The 21,022-nt window shown below is 38.4% G+C and overlaps 1 long non-coding RNA gene across 1 annotated transcript; it reads right to left on the bottom strand.

Annotated features, from left to right (window-relative positions):
* Window positions 1-9,805: 9,805 nt before the first annotated feature.
* LOC122448131 lies at window positions 9,806-20,465 on the bottom strand. Its single transcript, XR_006271508.1, has 3 exons — window positions 20,364-20,465; window positions 15,131-15,260; window positions 9,806-10,034 (listed from the first exon to the last, which is right to left on the bottom strand). It is a non-coding gene; the product is annotated as an uncharacterized LOC122448131 (long non-coding RNA).
* Between the last annotated feature and the right edge of the window lie 557 nt (window positions 20,466-21,022).

Here is a 21,022-nt window from a genome sequence, read left to right on the forward strand (position 1 = left end):
TTCTTTCATCTCAATTATTTGCTTTCTGTTTACCTCATTAGAGACTAGACTTTATTTTTCTTTTTAACTGTTTGAATCCTTGTGCTATCTATTGCTAATTTTGTCTCTCTAATTTGCACATTTTAAACTATATCTTCATTGAAATCTGTTTTGTGACTAATAACTTTAGCCTTTATTCATTGTTTTGTATTTCTTTATTACCTTTAAAATGCCTCAGTATCACAGAATTACGGTCTGTCAGAAACTTAGAAATTTTCTGGTACAATATCTTAATTCTGAGACTTTAAGACACATATTTTGCATTTTGCATAAGACAAAATTATGCATTTTGTGCAAGTTCGTGAAGCACACATTAATAAATCCAGACTAGAACTGACTCCCCATTTTGCTCTGAATAAAAATTAATAGCATGTTAAGATGTACAGAACTGGTGCCTGGCATCTCTGATTTCATGCCAAATACTTTCCCTTGTGCTGGCCACTCCTCCTGCCATAACCCAAATACCAGCCACACGGGCTGCTGGGGGCCTCTGTCCCGCTGCTCCCTCTTCATAGAACTTTCTCCCTACAGTTAGCTACACAGGTAACACTATACCTTCTTCAAGCCTTTGCTCATTGTCACCTTCTCTATAAGATTAACTTTCACGACTCAGGTTTAAATTTCACCTTCCCATAAAAATGCATACCACATCTCCCTTACAGGCTCCAATTTTTCTTTTTCCATTTACCACCTTTGAACATACTACATCTATTCCAGAACTTAGGTTCAGCTGTTTGCTACTCAAAAGCCAATGATCAAGGAGCAAGTTTCCGTAGAAAGGAAAGGTGCTTTATTCAGAAACACTAACAATCTGGGGAGAAGGTGGACTCTTGTCCAGAGGCCAACTCCGAAGATTCTGCTCAGTCATGACAGTTTTTATAGGAAAAAGGGGGAAATGATCTCAGTCAGTCATTAAGGTAAGAGGTCAGATTCTTCATCATTTTTCCATTGTGTACAGACTGCTGACTTCTCCTGATCTTCCTTTGGATGCTCTCTTGCCCATGTGGCCACCTGCAAATTTGCTGAGGGGGATCTGGGGGTAGAGAGTCAATCATTCTTTAACTAGATTCTTCATTCTTACTCCTTTTAATCCAGGAAAGGAATGAACGGACTTTTAGGTGAGGCATTGTGTACATTCAGTAGAGCAAAAATCAGGAGTCAGGTTAAGTGTCGCCTAGTGATTTCATCCTTTTAATTAAGGTCTGAGGGAAACAGAGGTGAGCAAACAAAGAAGAGGCAAAAGAGCTGCTAACATATCTTCTTTTCTTTACTCTATCTCCTTTACATAGCCTATGCCTGCCACAAAGGCACAGCCCTTTGTCTACATTTGTTCACTTATGCAGGTGATGCAATAGTAAAGAATCTGCCTGCCAATTCAGGAGACACAGAAGATGCAGGTTCACTCCCTGGATCAGGAATATTCCCCTGGAGTAGGAAATGGCAACCCAGTCAAGTGTTCTTGCCGGAAAAAATCCCATGGACAGAGGAGCCTGGCAGCCTATAGTCCATGGAGTCGCAAAGAGTCAGACATGACTGACTGAGCATGCACATTCACATGCACCCCAAGACCTAAAACAGAGCCAGGCACCTGATAATAACTTTGTTAGCATTTGTTGCATGGATGAGCAAGTGAATTCCAGTAGACTGATTATTTAATTTAAAAATTTTTATTTATTTTATTTGTTTTTCAGCTGTGCTGGGTCTTCGTTGCTGCCTGAGCTTTCTCTAGTCATGGAGAGCAGGGAAGCCCTGCCTCAAGCCTCTCATTGCAGTGGCTTCTCTTGTTGCAGAGCACAGGGTCTAGGCACATGGGCTTTAGCAGTTGTGGCATGTAGGCTCAGCAGTTGCAGCTCCCAGGCTCTAGAGCAAAGGCCTAATAGTTGTGGCAATGGGCTCAGTTGCTCCACGGTATGTGGGATCCTCACAGATCAGGAATCAAACCTGTATCTCCCACATTGGCAGGCAGCTTCTTTATCACTGTGCCACCAAGGAAGCCATGATTATTTAATTTTCATGGCTACTTCATTTGTTAAGGTTATATCTTATAAAATATTTAATTTAATAGCATTTAAAGACTATACTTAAATGACATTACCAAACAGGAACAACTGAGCTGAAAAAATAATGAAAACTAATGTGAAAGTGAAAGTGAAGTCGCTTAGTCATGTCTGACTCTTTGGGACCCCATGGACTATAGCCTACCAGGCTCCTCCGTCCATGGGATTTTCCAGGCAAGAGTACTGGAGTGGGTTGCCATTTCCAAATGTGGTAAACATAAATGTAGGTTAAAGTAAGCAAATTAGTTATTTATTTTAGCAAAAAACAACCTAGAGGATTAGGAAACAGGAATGTGATGCGTAAGTTCAATTCAGGAAAGTAGTTCTCAAAATGTGATCTGTATCAAAACACTCTTTGTGTTTAATACCAAGAAGTCATTTTCTTTTTTCATTCTTATTCTCCCCCAAATGAATATGAAGTTCTCTTGATGCTAGATGATGTGTAATGTCACAACAGACTGACCACAGATACAGATTTGGGAATCCAGCTGTCTTCTAAGGAAGAAGACATTAAAGCAAGTTATAAAAATGTACAATAATGCTTTGCTTCTCAATATATATTTCTCTTATTTTATCAACATAGTTCACTTTCATTACAATATTATTTATAGTGATGTGTAATTGTATTATTATTTCTAAATTAATTAATACATAGGCATTTTTTCATCTTTAATTTTAATTTCTAAAATGGTAACTGTTAATGGGTACTACCCATACAAGCAGAAGCTCTTTGGGGCCCCCCAGTAATTTTTTTAAAGTATAGAACTTTCCTAAGACCAAAGCTTGAAGAACACTGAGCAAGCTGCATTTACAGAGTTTAAACATAGTATTACTGAGATATTCTGACCAGTGCTTCACACTGGTCAGATTAAATATGGGTGGGCATGAATTTCAGGACGCTTACTTCAAGAGTGAGGTAGTCTGACAGCCAATAAATCAGAAAAATACAGAGTAGTGGCTTAGAGTTTGGACTTTGAAGAAAGACTACCTGGGCTTGAATCTTGCCTCTACTAACTTCTTAATTATATGAATTTGTGCATTTTTCTTATCTATAAAAAAATTAGGTCATAACAGTTGTTGTGAAAATTAAATGATTTGATATATGAAAAGCCCTTAAAAGAGAGCCTAGCACATATAAACAGTACATAAATTTTCATTATTATTGCTGTCATTATTGTTATTAGTTTGTACAGGCATAATTTGCATTTCCTGAGGAAAAAAGCAATCACAGGAAAGAGTCTCATGGGGTTGCATCATAGTGAAAGCAGCCAGTAGACAACCAATAAACACAAACAGTAGCAAATGTTATTGGAAGTAATGATAAGGGCTGTGAATTGTGATGCAGAATTACTGGCAATTACTCCTTTTAGCTGGACTGGTCTGGAAAGGCCTTCAGAAAATAAAACCTTTGTATAGAAACTTGAATTATGAGCAAGGAGGAAACCACATGAAGACCATTAAGGGAATAATCATATAGAGAGAAGTAAACATTAGAGGCCCTAATGTGGGAATGGCACCAGCAAGTTTGAGGCAGCTTTTAAGGTCATTGTTGCCAGAACAATAAATTCTGGAAAAAATGGAAGGAGATGAGGTTAGTACCATGGCACAAACAAAGATTTTTCCTGCGTTATATGGAAAACCATTACTGGGTATTGAATTGCAGGGACAGAATGTACACACTAGAAGGGAAGTCTGCAGGGTGGAGGATGACTTTGGAGGTAAAGGAGTAGGTGAACAAAGACAAGGAGGATAAGATGCTGTGGCTTCAAGTTGGTGGTGGTTTGATCTGAAGCTGTAGTAGTATAATGATGACATAGTCATATTTTATTATAGATTTTTAAAGTAGAACAAATAGCATATACTGCTGGGTTAAATATAAGGTGTAGAGGAAAGATCACCACAAAGTGTGGAAAATTCTTGAAGAGATGGGAATACCAGACCACCTTAACTGCCTCCTGAGAAATCTGTATGCAGGTCAAGAAGCAACAGTTAGAACCAGACATAGAACAATGAACTGGTTCCATACTGGGAAAGAAATACTTCAAGGCTATATATTGTCACCCTACTTATTTAACTTATATGTAGAGTACATCATGCGAAATGCTGGACTGGATGAAGCACAAACTGAAATCAAGATTGCTGGAAGAAATATCAATAACCTCAGATATGCAGATAACACTCCCCTTATGGCAGAAGTTGAAGAGGAACTAAAGAGCTTCTTGATGAAAGTGAAAGAGGAGAGTGAAAAAACTGGGTTAAAACTCAACATTCAAAAAACTAAGATCATAGCATCTAGTCCCATCACTTCATGGCAAATAGATGAGGAAACAATGGAAACAGTGACAGACTTTATTTTCTTGGGCTCCAAAATTACTGCAGATGGTGACTGCAGCCATGAAATTAAAAGACACTTGCTCCTTGAAAGAAAAGCTATGACCAACCCAGACAGCATGTTAAAAAGCAGAGACATTATTTTGCTGATAAAGGTCTGTCTAGTCAAAGCTATGGTTTTTCCAGTAGTCATGTATGGATGTGAAAGTTAGACCATAAAGAAAACTGAGCGCTGAAGAATTGATGCTTTCGAATTGTGGTATTGGAGAAGACTCTTGAGAGTCCCTTGGACTGCAAGGAGATCAAACCAGTTAATCCTAAAGGAAATCAGTCCTGAATATTCATTGGAAGGACTGATGCTGAAACTGAAACTCCAATGCTTTGGCCATCTGATAGGAAGAACTGACTCATTAGAGAAGACGCTGATGCTGGGAAAGATGGAAGGCAGGAGGAGAAAGGGACAACAGAGGATGAAATGGTTGGATGGCATCTCCAACTCGATGGACATGAGTTTGAGCAAGCTCCAGGAGCTGGTGATGGACAGGGAAGTCTGGGGTGCTGCAGTCCATGGGGTCACAAAGAGTTAGACATGACTGAGCAACTGAACTGAACTGAGCTGTAGAGGAAAGAGAGAAATCAAGAATGATTTCTAGCTTTTGGACTTAAATACTGAATGAATAATAGTATTGTTTCTTAAGATGGAGAATTTGGTAATAAAAAGTTTTAATAGAAATTCAGTAATTTTGTTTAGATCATGTTGATGCTGTGACATAAAAGAATTTCAAGTAAACAAGTCTCAAATGAATTTGAGCCTCTCGAGAGAAGCCCAGGCTACACTACACGTTGAAGAGTCATTTGTGTATGATTGGTATTTAATTAACCAGGACTGGTTGAGATCACTTAGAAAGAAAGTATAATATAAAGACGAATGGTAAGGTGACTCAGTGGTAAAGAATCCGCCTGCCAATGCAGGGGATATGGCGTCCATTCCTGGTCCAGGAAGATCTTACATGCTGCAGATTAGCTAAGCCTGTGCACCAGGATATCGAGCCTGTGCTCTAGAGCCCAGGAACTGCAACTATTGAGCCCGTGTGCCACAACTACTGAAGCCAGTGTGCCCCAGAGCCCATGCTCCACAAGAGAAGCCACTGCAATGAAAATCCTGTGCACTGAAACAAACAGTAGCTTCTGCTCCCTGCAACTAGAGAAAGCCTGTGTGCAGCAACAAAGACCTAGCGTAGCCAAAATAAATAATAAATAGATTAAATTATTTTTTTAAAAAGAAAATGGTAAGGACAAGGTTCTGGGCAAGCCGATATTTAACAGCAGAGGACAACTACCCAGCATACGATTTGGGAGGAGCAACCAATGAATCATAAAGAAAACCTCAGGAAGGTATGGTGTCATGTACTCCAGCAGATCAAAGTGACACTTTCAAATGAATGTCTATAATACTAACAAGAGCAACAGAGAAAAGGACAAAGAATAGACCACTGGCTTTGTCAAGTATTCATGACTCATTAAAGTTTCTTTGAGTAGAATGGTGAAGACAAAGGCTCATTTGCAGTGGTTAGAAGAGACACCAGAAGGTGGTAAAGTGAAAACAGAAACTTCATACAATTTTGCAAAATTTGGAGCTGGCACATCAGGAGATTGCAACAAGAGATCTAAGAAGACTTTCTGAAACATGGAAGTGAGGAAAGAATATATGATAATGGGTAGTGAAGAGAATAAGCAAATCTGAAGTTTCTATGATGATGCTGGAATGGTTATAGTAGAATAAATGCTCTAAAATAAAAGGTGAGAGTCCAAGACTCTTCATATTCGGAATCAAGATTTCAGAAGCAATGCTGTCATTGGTGATGACCAGATCTGGATCCTTGTGAGATCCTTGGCATCGTCAGAGATGAGGTGGAGAAAAGTTCACTAGGGATAAGAAGCCTCGAGACCTAAAGAGCTAGAGTATCAGATGACACATAACTGAATGTCTGAGATCACCATGCTTCAGGGAAGGGGAAGACAGTGGCTAAGAGATGGTAGAACACATGGAATGGTAAAGTCTGAGAAACACTTCAAATGAGCTTATGTTTTTGAAAGGCCAGAAGAGTTTGGACGTAACAAGCAGAAGCAGGGATTCTATAAACTCCACAAGCAGACCTTGAAGTATTAGGGTAGATTGGGAGAAAAACCTTTTTTTTTTTTTTTTTTGAGGACCTGAAGGGAAGGAGTATCCTCAAGGAATAGCTAAGTTTCTGTTGGAATAAAAAACAGAAGAGGAATGCTTAGAGGAATAGAATTTGCTTTTAACAGACCAAGAGAGCTAAGTGAAAGATTTCAGGAGAAAGGTCTGGGAGTTTGGGTAGAACACATGTTTTACACAGGGAATTGGGCACATGAGTCTACATGATCACGATTCATCTGAGAGTCTTGCTTTTCTGATAATGAGTGAGGAGTGGGGAGATGGGAGGAATGATGGGTTTAATCCTGCAAGTCTCTGAGTCTGAAATGATTGAGAACTCAGGAAACCTGGAGAGAAGCAGACCTCCAGAGCACATGGCAATTGAGTGTCTCAGTGGGCTATCTAACCAGCAGGAAATCTGGAAGTCAGGAGGATTCCCTGAACCTGTGAGCTAAAAATGTCAAGGCTGCTGGTCTTGCTGCCAGGCAGGTTTATAGCACCTGAAGCATAAGAAACTCAGGGCAATTGGTCCAAAACAGAGAACAGCCATCACTGAGATATTTGGCATTTGAGCACGGTACGGTAATGTCGATGTCTCACCTGGGGAACTTCAGAAAGGCAGTGGTTTTCAAAATGTTTGGGTAAAAAATAAAATCTGAGGATATAATTATGATCCTTGATCTAGAGTGAGGCTGTTAAACCACTTCAACAAATTCCACTTACTGTTAGGTCAGCCAGAAAGTTCATTTGGGTTTTTCCTTAACATCTTATGAAAAAAACCTGAACAAACTTTTTAGCCAACCCAATACTTTCTGGATAAGTTCTAAACCAGCAAATCTAAATCTTAGAATTTCAGATGGTTACATGCTTAGATTGTGAATATCACTGCTACTACTGTGACACTGTTTGTAGTTTGAAGACAATGTCTTTTCCTGTTTCTCTTAGGAACATTTTGGTTAGAAGTATCCTTCCCTTTCCTTTCTCAATTTTAAGATGTCAGTGGAACAGTATTAGATCCTCTATGTAGAGGACCTGAGAATCCCAGGCAGGAAATGAGAGGCAGATGACACAAATTCCCAATTGATAAAGACCAGCAAACGTAGGCCAAGTTGAAGGGAAAAACTGAGCTCTTCTGCCACTTGAAAGGTGTCTGAATGGATGCCACAAGTAGGAATCTGGGGTTTTCTGAGCAAAAAAAGTAAATGGAGGGTTCACATCCAGTTGTTCTAAATGGTGGTTTTGGAGACAGGGAGGCAGGAACTCCTGATCCAGGGTACAGACTGTGGTCAGTATTTGCTGCTGAATGTGTATCATGGTGGCAATAATGCATCAAGATTCGAGGTTGGGGACCACAGTGGTTTAGGGAGTCCCACTGTTTCAATAGTCTTCTCAGTTTAAGCTCTCACCCTGTACTTTCCTCAGTTTAGAGTTTCAATAGTTTTCCTGTCTTTACCCCAGGAGACTTGCTTGGCAAAGCTAGCAAATCAAGCAGCTCTTACAGATCAACAACTAGACCTGCCAGGTTTCTGCCTCTAGGGCTGCCAGGTTCCTAACAAGCACCAGGAGATGGAATGAGGCAGATGGCAGGAAGCACAGTTGGCCTTGCACCCACAAAAGCCTGTGAGGCCACTGCTTGGTACAACGCTTCCCTCCCTTCATTCTTTTATGAGGGAAATAAACCAAGTAGCCCTGAGGGGAATTGAAACATATAACAAAACACAGTTGGCTCATGAAGAAATAGTCTGAAGATGCATTTATATTTAAACTGCATTTTCTGTTGGAAGGCAAGTACTAGAGAAATATCCTTTTTACTCTTGTCTATCCTCTGCTTCCAAATGGACCAGAAAATGCCAAGAATACAGAGCTGATCTCTTCAGACTGGGCTGGTTTAGAAGCCAGTGTGTTTGGTGAGCAGCAGCATCAATAGTCTCAAAGGCTCCACTACTTTGTGTATCTCATACTGTAATTACTTTGTTTATCTCACACTGTATCATTTCCTGTCTCAAGGCCAAGCCCAAGAAGTCAGTCTATGTCTGCCTAGTTGACTGTGCTCAGTAACCTCTGACACTGAGAATTACGGCTAGTCTAGTCAAATGAAAATGAAGAACTATACTACTCACAAGGCATTTAAAAAAGAATTAAAATGTACTTTACAAACCTAAAACAAAATTTTAGGCAATATTTTCTGATGATCTTGGTAGTTTGAAGTGAATCAGTCTTATGTCCAAAAATTTTCATCTTTCATCAAATTTCACTGTGATATTCTGCCCAGTACCCTAGCTAGTACACTATTGTAAAGAATTGTTATTCAATATTTTATACATATATACAGTAACAGAGTAAAAACTATGATTATTCTTTTGTGTTGTTGCTGTTGTTGTTCATGTTTGTTTTCTTGAGCTGACCTCTTTATCATTATGTAATATCCTTATTTATCCTGATAACTTTCCTTGCTTTGAAGTCGGCTCTGTCTGAAATTAACATAACTACTCCTGCTTTTTTTTTTTTTGGACTAGTGTCAGCATGATATATTTTTCTCCATTCATTTGTTTTTAGTCTGTATGTCTTTATATTTAAAATGAGAGTTTTATAGACAACATATAGTTAGGCTGTGTTTTTTAATCACTTTTGAAAAATTTATTTATTTTTAATTGGAGGACAATTGCTTTACAATGCTGTATTGGTTTCTGCCATACATCAACATGAATCAGCCATAAGCATACATATATTCCCTCCCTCTTGAACCTCCTTCCCATTTCTCCACCCCATCCCACCCTTCTAGGTTGTTACAATTCTTCTTTATAATGATGAAAGTTGAGGTTGCAAGTGAATTAGCTTTGCTCTTTTTGTATTTTGGTTGGAGATTGGGTTCTTATAAACTTTCAGAAGGAAAGCATATTTCCACTGGTTCACATGAAGTGATAATGAGACAATTTTTACTCTGTTAAGGGAAAATTTTTAATTATGCTAAGTAAAATAAAGTCACTCAGTCATGTCCGACTCTTTGCGACCCCACAGACTGTATGTAGCCTACCAGGTTCCTCTGTCCATGGGATTTTCCAGGCAAGAGTACTGGAGTGGGCTGCCATTTCCTTCTCCAGGGCATCTTCCCGACCCAGGGATCGAACCTGGGTCTCCAGCATTGCAGACAGACACTTTACCGTCTGAGCCACCAGGGAAGCCCTTTAATTATACTAGAAGTCTCTATATTGTAACCAATTTGCCCATGTCTAAAGAGAGAAATTATGGGCTGTCATTGTTCTCCTTTGCATGTATTATGTCCTTATAGACAAGAAAGAAGATACACAAAGCCAAGCAATGTCCTCATCCCAATAGAGAAAAGTTCTTAGTAGTCAGTACTTCTGAGTGTTCCTGAAACTGCATTATATGCAAATAGTAACCAGTTCATTGCAAGGCAGAGTCAGGACCTGAAACAGAAGGGTTAAGTCATGGTGAATTACAGAAGTCAGGCAATAGAGCAAAAATATTGTGAGTAAAACTTCCTGAAGGCATATGTTATACTTGGACCTTGTGCCTAAATGATTTAAACAAAATGATTCACTTTGTTGAAACAGTACATCATTCCTGACTCCCCTTTTCACACAAGCTATTACATTTGGTCATAATGAGAAATTTCCTTCAGCATATTTGCTGAAGCTACTTATGTTGGTAAAAATGAAAAGCAACATCATTAAATAAGAAGGAATAATATTCAGCATAAATACAGTTTTATGAGAGATGCCAAATAAAAGCTATTCCAGATGAAATCTATTTAAGGTTATAATAAGTTAATGTAAGTAGTAAATGCAATTATAAAAAATACTGGAGTGTTGATAGTTTCTAGTTTAAGATAACATATGGTCAACTTTTCCTGTAGTAGACAGGGTTTTTCTTTAACAGATTGAAATTTTGGCAACAATATAGATAAGCTTCCCCCTCCCACCCACCCATACATATTTTTCTTCTTGGCAGCACTACTATCAAATCTCAAACTTTATGACAAAATTATCTTGAAAAATATCTAGGTCTCCAAGATCTACATTTCAACCTGGATAATGGGCTTATATTAGACATTTTCCTTCATCTCTTAAGTAAAACCCTCACTGAATATTCATTTTTGTTATTCTCCCTGATCATCTGTCAATGTAGCAATTTCAGAGCAGATAAGGTGAGAATCTCAGGGTCTCCATTCTGTGAAGCCGATTTCTCCCCTTAGGACAATATAGATGTTCATTCAATTTTATTACTATTATGTCTTTAATCCACCAAGAAGATTCATGTATCTTTTAGTCACACAATGTTTAGAGGTGCTAGTGTCCATTTTTTAGATTTATCAACCAGTAAAGATAGAAAATCCATCCGCTTTGTCCACTATTGTGTCTTCTAGTTTTTGGTTTACATAGCATAACTCATATATAAAGAAAATAATATATACTTGCAAAAGGGTTTATAGACATTCAGTCCAATATAAGCAACTCCATATATACCACCTGGTTTGAGAAATAAAATATAACAGTATGTTGAATTGTGTGGCCCCCTCCCCTGAGAATATCATTATTGTTAATAAACTTTGTGCTTATTTTCTCTCATTTTAAAGAAATAATTTCACCACCTTAAATATACATACATTTTAAACAGTTCAGTCTTATACAGTATTGAACTTTATATAAGTAAATGAGTTGGTAATATTCTTCTGTAACTTGCTAAAGAATATTAAAGTGATATTTCAGGTTTTTAAATCTATTTTCATAAAATGATTGGCATTTAGTTGCTATTTCCCATATTATCCCTCCCTGGTTTGGGCTTTATGGTTATATAAACCTCATAAAATGAGTGGAGACATGAATGCTCTTTTATTTTTTCCTTCTCTGTTTTAAGGTTTGGTTAAAATTTAATAATGCATTTCTCATATATTTGGTTAACATACTTATAAAATCATTTAAGCCTGCTCTTTTCTGGGGAAAAAATATTCCATCTCTATATTATGGGACTTTTTATTTCATCTTGAGTCAGTTTGGGTTATTTATATTTTATCTAAGACATTTTCTTCTAAGTTTTAAAATTTATTGCCATAAAGTTTGCACATGGTTTCTTATTTTTTAATCTGTTGTGTTTACAGTCATGTCCCTCTTTTTTATCTCCCAGTGTTATTTATATTGCCTACTCTCCTGTTTTATATCGATCTTAGCAGATTTCTGTCAGTTTCACCAGTCTCTTTAAAGAATAAAGTTAGCTTCTTTTTTCCTTCTTTTGTAGCTTTGTCCTCTATTTCCTTAATATCTATTCTTATTTTAAAATTTGTCCTCTGGGAGAACATAGGCAAAACACTCTCCGACATAAATCACAGCAAGATCCTCTATGACCCACCTCCTAGAATATTGGAAATAAAAGCAAAACTAAACAAATGGGACCTAATGAAACTTAAAAGCTTTTGCACAACAAAGGAAACTATAAGTAAGGTGAAAAGACAGCCCTCAGATTGGGAGAAAATAATAGCAAATGAAGCAACAGACAAAGGATTAATCTCAAAAATATACAAGCAACTCCTGAAGCTCAATTCCAGAAAAATAAATGACCCAATCAAAAAATGGGCCAAAGAACTAAACAGACATTTCTCCAAAGAAGACATACAGATGGCTAACAAACACATGAAAAGATGCTCAACATCACTCATTATTAGAGAAATGCAAATCAAAACCACAATGAGGTACCATTACACGCAGTCAGGATGGCTGCTATCAAAAGTCTACAAGCAATAAATGCTGGAGAGGGTGTGGAGAAGGGAACCCTCTTACACTGTTGGTGGGAATGCAACTAGTACAGCCACTATGGAAAACAGTGTGGAGATTTCTTAAAAAACTGGAAATAGAACTGCCATATGACCCAGCAATCCCACTTCTGGGCATACACACTGAGGAAACCAGATCTGAAAGAGACACGTGCACCCCAATGTTCATCGCAGCACTGTTTATAATAGCCAGGACATGGAAGCAACCTAGATGCCCATCAGCAGATGAATGGATAAAGAAGCTGTGGTACATATACACCATGGAATATTACTCAGCCGTTAAAAAGAATTCATTTGAATCAGTTCTAATGAGATGGATGAAACTGGAGCCCATTATACAGAGTGAAGTAAGCCAGAAAGATAAAGAACATTACAGCATACTAACACATATATATGGAATTTAGAAAGATGGTAACGACAACCCTATATGCAAAACAGAAAAAGAGACACAGAAATACAGAACAGACTTTGAACTCTGTGGGAGAAGGTGAGGGTGGGATGTTTCAAAAGAACACATGTATATTATCTATGGTGAAACAGATCACCAGCCCAGGTGGGATGCATGAGACAAGTGCTCGGGGCTGGTGCACTGGGAAGACCCAGAGGAATCGGGTGGAGAGGGAGGTGGGAGGGGGGATCGGGATGGGGAATACGTGTAAATCTATTGCTGTTTCATGTCAATGTATGACAAAACCCACTGAAAAAATAAATAAATAAATTAAAAAATAAAATAAAATTAAAAAAAAATAAAATTTGTCCTCTGTGTCTTTATGCTGTTTTTCTTACAGTTTTTCTAATTTTTTGTTTATTTCCTAGTTCATTCATTTTCTACCTTTCCTCTTCTTTCCTATAAGATTTTATATCTGATGTTAAAGATGAAGTTTGAAAAGAATATCTATCATCACATACCAAGTATGATATTCTAAACATGATTATTATAACAATATTATTATTTATTTACTTATTCATTCAAATATCCCATAACTTTCTCATCTGGAGTTTGCTTGAATTACCAATTATATACACCAAACTGAGTGAGGGTTGTATTACAAATTCACTTTAAGATGCTGAATTTCTCCTTATTGTTTTTATTTCCCTAATGTTTACCTTGTATATTTTAAGAAGCTATATTAAGTGCATACAGATTTTAAATTATCTTCCTAGTGTAATTTATCATGTGTACTGGACACACTTGTAACTAATACTGTTTTTGCTTCAAAGACTATTTTGTCTAATATTAAAATATCTATTTAACTTCCTTGTGTGTGATATTTGCTAGTATTTTTGTTTAATTATCTGTCATTTTCTTTCAATCAAAATAATATATCTTCTTATTTTAGTTGTGTCTGTTATACAAAACATCTAACTCATTTTTATTATTAACCCACCTAATTTTTTAAAAAATTTTAGCTATCAAGTTTAGTTCACAAACACTTATTTCTTTTTTATTTCTGTTTCTATTTGTTTGCTTTTCCAATGTTTCTTTTGTCCTGACATTTTTTTGGATTGATTATAAATTTATTTCCCAATTCTGGCAAATTCACCATCTTTTTACCTCTTAAATTCTACTCCTCTCCCACATTCTTTCATCTCTTCTAGAGCTCTAGTCAGAATCATGTTAAATCCTTACAGTCTGTTTGTGAAGAATTTCAACTTTTCTCCCGTATTGTACCATCTGAATACATATGCTTCTTTCTTAATATCTTCAGCCAAATACTTCAATCCATGACTTTTCTCTTCAGCAGAGTCTAATTTTACTCTGGAATCTAGCTATTGAGATTTAATTTATATTATGTTCTCACATTTCCAGAACTTCTATCTGCTTATTTTCTAATTTACCTAGTCATTTTTTACTTGTCTCATATCCATGTATAGGCTTCCACATTCTCACTTTATTTCTTTAAACAAATCATATGTAGCTATTTTACATCTGTATTCACTAACTACAACATCTGAGGCCCTTGAGGGTTTCTGTCTGTCTTTTGGCCATCTCTCCTTAGTGATATCTTGCTTTCATGTATTTTGCAATTTTTAATCAAGTGCTTGTTTTGGTATGACTTCGACAGGTGGAATCTTGAAGTACCTGGGTGGGGTAGTGATACCTCTGGAGATAATTTCCCTGTGTTTCTGCCTCACACCTGGCCTACGTTAAATATGTTTCTAGGTTGGAGGTTTACTAGAGCACAAAGGTGGTATCAGATGGAATTTCAGACCTTTGTGAGATTAAGACTGTCACTGTGAATTTTCAGAGCAGATATCTGGAATGTTCTTCATTTTACATCAGAGTCAAGGTGAAGATTAGCCAATCTTCCTTTGCTTAGAAAACATTTTTCTACCATGTCTTCTCATAAAAGGTTTAGTTTCCTGGGCCTTCCAAGTCTATGAGAGTCTCAGTTATTGGGTTGGCCAAGAAGTTTATTTGCGTTTTCCACAACATGTTACAAAGAAAACAAAAGAACTCTTTGGCCAACCCAGTACAATTTCCCCCACCCATGGTGTGGACCAAGTCTTTGTCTCTTGTTCCCTGTGTGATCATTAAAGTGTGAGGCACCTGGCAACAGGAAAAAACTCTCACAGAAGTGGTTTCAGTGCCTCATTAGCACACTGATATGCAGCCCCACTCTTTGTTTTGAGACTTGTATATTTTCCTAACATTTTTAAGGGCTTAGTACATATTTAAAGTTATCCTTTTGGTATTCCGGACTTCCCAGGTGGTGCTAGTGGTAAAGAACTCACCTGCCAATGCAGAAGTAAGAGACTAGGTTTCAATCCCTGCATCGGGAAGATCCCTTGGAGGAGGGCATGGCAGCCCTCTCCAGTATTCTTGCCTGTTGAACTCTATGGACACAGGTGTCTGGCAGGCAGTCTGTGGGGTCGCAAAGGGTCAGACATGAGTGACCTACCAACACACATTTTTTGGTATCCTAGTCAGAATTCTTAGATCATTGATGGTTGGAATATTTTTCTTTGAGAATCCCTACTCCATCATTGCTCGAGTGGGAATACAATAAGTATTTATTAGTCAGGAGATCTGACCACTGTTTTTCATCATGAAGATGCCTCCACTATTTTGCAAGAGAAAACAAAAACAGTCTCCCATTTCCTGCAGTTCGGTGTGCACTAACCACACTGCCTCACATCCTGCCTTCCTTTTTACTCACTTTCCTTTTCCACTTTTCGCCACATAATGATATTCAGATATGTAAGACTGACATCTCCCTACACACACACACACACACACACACACAACACTGACCTATACTCCTTCAAAAACTACTATCCATGTCAGACAAAGAGAAACTCATTTCTTTTCATTTACTGAGCTATTGTTAAGGGAATCACAGTGACTTCAGATGAAAAAGACACCTTGATTTTAATAGCTCTGTCCATATTAACTATGAAGGAATCTGACTTTGTGATCCAACTCATATAGCCTAAGTATCATTTCCTGAAAAAATGAGGAAGAGTAGAGTTGGGGAAGGAGGCAGTGAAGAGTTATTCTTTCCTCTCAGGTTTTGGTCATGAAGAGCTGGGGTGGCTCTGGGATCTGCTGCAAATAGTATCTTTGTAATTAGTAGTTTTGTACTGTACACTTGGAAATTGTTGGGAAGGTGAATTTTAGTTACACTTTCTTGTCATGATAAATAAATAAATAACAAAAAGAAATTTAAGGAATGAGGAGGAAGCTGTAGATAATCTCTGAAACTCTTTTCAGGTGTAATAACCACTAAATCTATAAATCTGGATATGCTTTGGCATTGGGCAATTTTAAAATTAGACTTCATATGATCCTACAATTTACATGAGTTTGCTCCTCAAACAATATCTGTTATTAGAAGCATTGCTTAAAAAACACAAAAATGAAGTTACCATATAATCCTGCAATCCCACTCTTGGGTGTATATTTAGAGAAAATTTTAATTCAAAAAGATACATTCACTCCAATGTTTATAGCAGCACTACTTATAATGGCCAAGATATGAAAATAACCTAAACACCCATCAAAAGATGAATGGATAAAGAAGTGTAGTATGTGTATATGTGAGTGTGTGTATGTATATATGTATTACTCAACTATAAGAAGAAGAATGAAATAATACCATTTGCAGTAATATGGATGGACCTAGAGATTATCACACTAAGTGAAGTAAGTCAGACAGAAAAAGACAAATATTATGTGATATCACTTATATGTGGAACCTGAAAAATAGTACAAATGAATTTGCAAAATAGAAATAGACCCATAGACATAGAAAACAAACTTATGTTTACCAAAGGGAAAAATGGGGGAGGGATAAATTAAGAGGTTGGGATTAGCATATATACATTACTATACTTAAACAAACAACAAGGACCTACTATATAGCACAAGGAAATATACTCAATATTTTGTAAAAACCTATAATGGAAAAGAATCTGAAAAATAAATATTCATTGTGCTATACACCTGAAACTGACACAACATTGTACATCAACTATAGTTTAATTTAAAAAAAGAAAAGAATATAGAAGCCTTGCTGAGTCAGAGGCACAAGCCTTCATGAGCAGAAGAGTTGACATGACTAGCTTTCTGTGTTCTGTATGTGGCACATCCCTAGTTGAAATGCTTGTACTCAACTTCAGAAGCTGTTTCCTTGGAAATTTTCATTTAAAGTCTTTCACTTATCAATATCTGCATCTGCTTAATCAACTCATAAACACTGAGTCCTGGATTCTGAGTTGGGCTGGGTCATTAATGAGTAAATTAACTGTCTTGCAGACAAAATACCCAGTTTTAATGATCAGAGTTCCCTGGAACATTCTAGTTGTTCATTTGTCCCCAGAGTTGTTGCTAAGTGGTGCCCTCACATGTCTTCCCTTTGATCAGCTCTCTCCCTTTCATCTCCCAGAAGGAGGGCAGGGCTCTCCCAGACCAAGGCCCAGGGCTCCAAGTGCCCAGACAGAGCCACCAGGTTGCAGCTCCCTCCTCTCCCCTGGGAGGTGCACTCATCCAGCACAACCACAGTCAAATGGAAAGTGGGATAAAGCAGTCTTCTTTGGCAAGGACAGTAGTGCACTCACTGCCAAACCTTATGAATTCATGTCAGCGAAGACTGGCATTTCTTGAAATTCTCCAAACAAATAAAAGGAAAAACTTAGCTGCATTTGCATGCAGAACATATTCAGTCCAGACGACCACTAATTTTCTTCCAGGATTCAAGACCTGAGATTCTGACATCTTGCAGATGAGCCCCTTGTCATGTTGTTTTTCTCTGTCCTGTCTCCTATTTATTCCACTGGCAGAGGGGAACCATATTTCGTTTCCCTAAGAAGCTACTCCCCTAAAATCAAAGGCCAGATCTGGTAATGAACTTACAAGGATGGGCTCTAAGACCATCGCTGGAAGAACACATTTGGGAAAACAGATCTGGGTGAGAAAGCCTTCATTAGTGCATGAATACTATTTATTTACCTGTGTGTTTTTGTCTGTGCTGCTACAGATTTCAGAGATAGGCTTCAGGCAATACAGTACCTGGAAAAACACACAGCAAAGTCCAGGTGTGCATTGCATGCAAGAGCATATGCACTAACTTTTTATAAAAATGAATAATTAGGACACAGCTTCACTCTGGTTAAACACTGGATCAACTCTAAAGTGGTCAATCGGCATAAACCCAGGAGACCTGAACCAAGATAAATTAAGCCAAGGTTGAAGAGATAGGTTTTAGAAAAGATTTTTTGTCAAAGGAAAAATGGTCATAATTATGATAATTTTAATCAACTGAATTCATAATCAAACAGTCTGAGAAAAGTTCATGTACCATATAGTGGCCTGATAAGGTACATTATATATAGAGAATGGCAGATTCTAGAGAATGAAATATATCAGGTAGAAATAATTTCTAGGTCATCAACGTCCTGTTTTTCATCACTGACGCTAAAACATTTCTGCCAAGCAGAATAATAAAATAGCTGTTTTAAGATTTTTACAAAAAATATCTTATTCATTTCTAGTATTTTCACTACTTTCTAATTTGCAACCTACTTCTAAGGGCTCCCTTGGTGGCTTAGATGACAAAGACTCTGCCTGTAATGCATGAGACCCAGGTTTGATCCCCTGGAAAAGGGGATAGCTACCCACTCCAATATTCTTGCCTGGAGAATTCCATGGACAGAAGAGCCTGGCGGGCTACAGTCCATGGAGTCGGACACAACTGAGCATGCATGCATGCATGTGTATGTGTACAACGCTGCACTAAGTACTACAGGGAAATAACAAAGGGTAAGACATGATGTCTAATGTTAGTGAGATTAGTGCTAATAGAAGAGAGGCCATTATGAGTGGGTCATCAGAAGAAGAACAATTAGTTGGAGGGAATCTGACAAATTTGGAAATCTGTACACAGAGGCCAGTTCTGATGAAGGGCTAGGTCTTGCTAATTATAAATTATTTACTTTCTCATAAATCTCACTCATCATATATAAAATATGAGAACTGATTTAAGATTTTAATGAGTGATTGTGTAACTGAACATGTATTTGGAGTTCCCCAAATCTCGGAAACACATTAGTTTTTATTTTCTGAACACTCCCCCTAGTGTCCCACATAAGCGGTGGAAAAAATGCCCTCAAATATCAGGCTGTGCCTCCTTGAATCTTAGAGACTGACTGTAATAATCTGGTGCTACTAGTAAGGAAACTGCCTGCCAATGCGGGAGACACAGGACATGTGGGTTCAATCCGTGGGTCGGGAAGACCTAACAGAGGAGAGCACGGCAACCCACTCCAAATTCCACGGACAGAGGAGCCTGGCCAGCTACAGTCCATAGGGTTGCAAAATGTTGGACCAGCTGAAGCACCTTAGCACACATATTAAAATCTGTGCCTTTATTGAAAAGATTTCTTTGAGGCTCATGCCTTTCAGCTCTGCTGTTTTCTGTTCTTCCTTGTCAGTCATTTTCACACGTTAGCTTTCGCTGCCCAACAAACTGATCTAAAACATAAGGACTTAAAACAAGAATCATTTACACAACTCATAATTCTGCAGGGCAGCGATTTGGACTGTGCTCCTCTGGGGTTTCTTCTGGTCTCAGCTGGACTCAGTCCTGCTGCCAGGATGACGGAGGTGTGGCTAGACCAGGCTGACCTCAGGTGGGACAGCGCATTTCTGCTCCACGTGAATGAGGCCAGCAGACTAGCTTGGGGTGCTGGGAAGAACCAGGAAGGAAACAGGTGGAGACACTCAAGATTTTTGAGGCCCAGATTCCAAATCGTCATTTCCACCACTCTCTATACGTCTGCTGACACAAGTTATAAGACCAACACAAATGCAAGGGGAGAGGAAGAGATGTCTTCTGGGGTGGGAAGGTGGGAAGGGCCATGATCACCGATGGCAAGGACGTGGGGAGAGACACAGCATGGGGGTCATGTCTGCCTCTCTCCTTTCTGATCTTCTGGTTCCTCCTCCTCTGTCACTGAGGAGTTTTTGCAGTCTTGGTCCTTGTCGTTTCCCATCCATCCTTTGACTGACCTCAAGATCTACATGCAGCTTTCTACTTCCCAGGTTCCTAACCTCTTCATCACCACAGACTTCCACCTCCATGATATCCATTGCTCATCTGTTGCCTTGCCACGTCCTGGACCTAGTCTGTGCTGGAACAGATCTACCTTAGAAATGTTAGCCGTCAACACCCCACTTCCTGACATAATCTCAGCCCTTTGGGCTCTTATGATAACCTGACCCTTTTTCATGGGCTTTCTTGGCCTTTCCTCTGGGCCTTTAGCACTTCTTCCCATCTATCAGTTCGCTTTCTGGTTGCTTCCTTTACTGTTAGATGCTATGGTACATCATTTCAATCACTCTCCTCTTTATATCTTCAGATTCTTTCAAAAAATACATCACATCTATGTGACAGCTTAGGTGCTGTTCCCTAAAGGAAACAGATGGCCACAACCCACCCCAATATTCAGCAGGACATTAGAGACAAACCTGGGCCCACAAATGAGACATCTCCCACCGGGGCCTGTGCAGAGTCAGTCCTGGCTTGCTCTGCAGTTCGTATTCTTTGACCCCTGCCACAGTGGTTGTTATTGTCTGGAGTATATGGAGTCCCTACATGTGTTCCTTGTTTACTGTGGTATTTTAGCTTAGCCAGGACATTAGTAAAGCAAAGGAAGACTAAGTCTATTTACAAAGGGACATAGAAGAGAAACTTTTTTCCTATGAGCTCTTGGCAAATAAACTTGAAACGGCACTAGGAAAATTTGATGGTTTCCGCTCCACCCTCCTAAACCTCCTACCATCCTAATCTCGCCTCACCTACCTGCAGAGGCTGGAAGAACACAGTAAAGCCTTGACTATTTCCTGAGCCAGTAGTCATTTTTAACTTCTCAGAAATAGAGGAACGAAATGCTAACAATATATTGAAAAAAAAAAAAACATAAACACTGAAAATGAGTTTCTATTCATGGAGGCCAAGTGGTAAAATGTGGCATTTGTTTAAGAAGGACAGAGTGAGTGCCCAAGTTACATTATCCATAATTGAATGTGTTGAAATCCTCAGAATTGGTGGAGCCTTCTGGTTATACAAGGGCAAAACCTCCTTGCAGAGAATGGACCTCATTTTCTCTAAGTAACTGCTACCAGGC

The sequence above is a fragment of the Cervus canadensis genome, chromosome 10, assembly GCF_019320065.1.
Source record: "Cervus canadensis isolate Bull #8, Minnesota chromosome 10, ASM1932006v1, whole genome shotgun sequence".
NCBI classification, from domain to species: domain Eukaryota; kingdom Metazoa; phylum Chordata; class Mammalia; order Artiodactyla; family Cervidae; genus Cervus; species Cervus canadensis.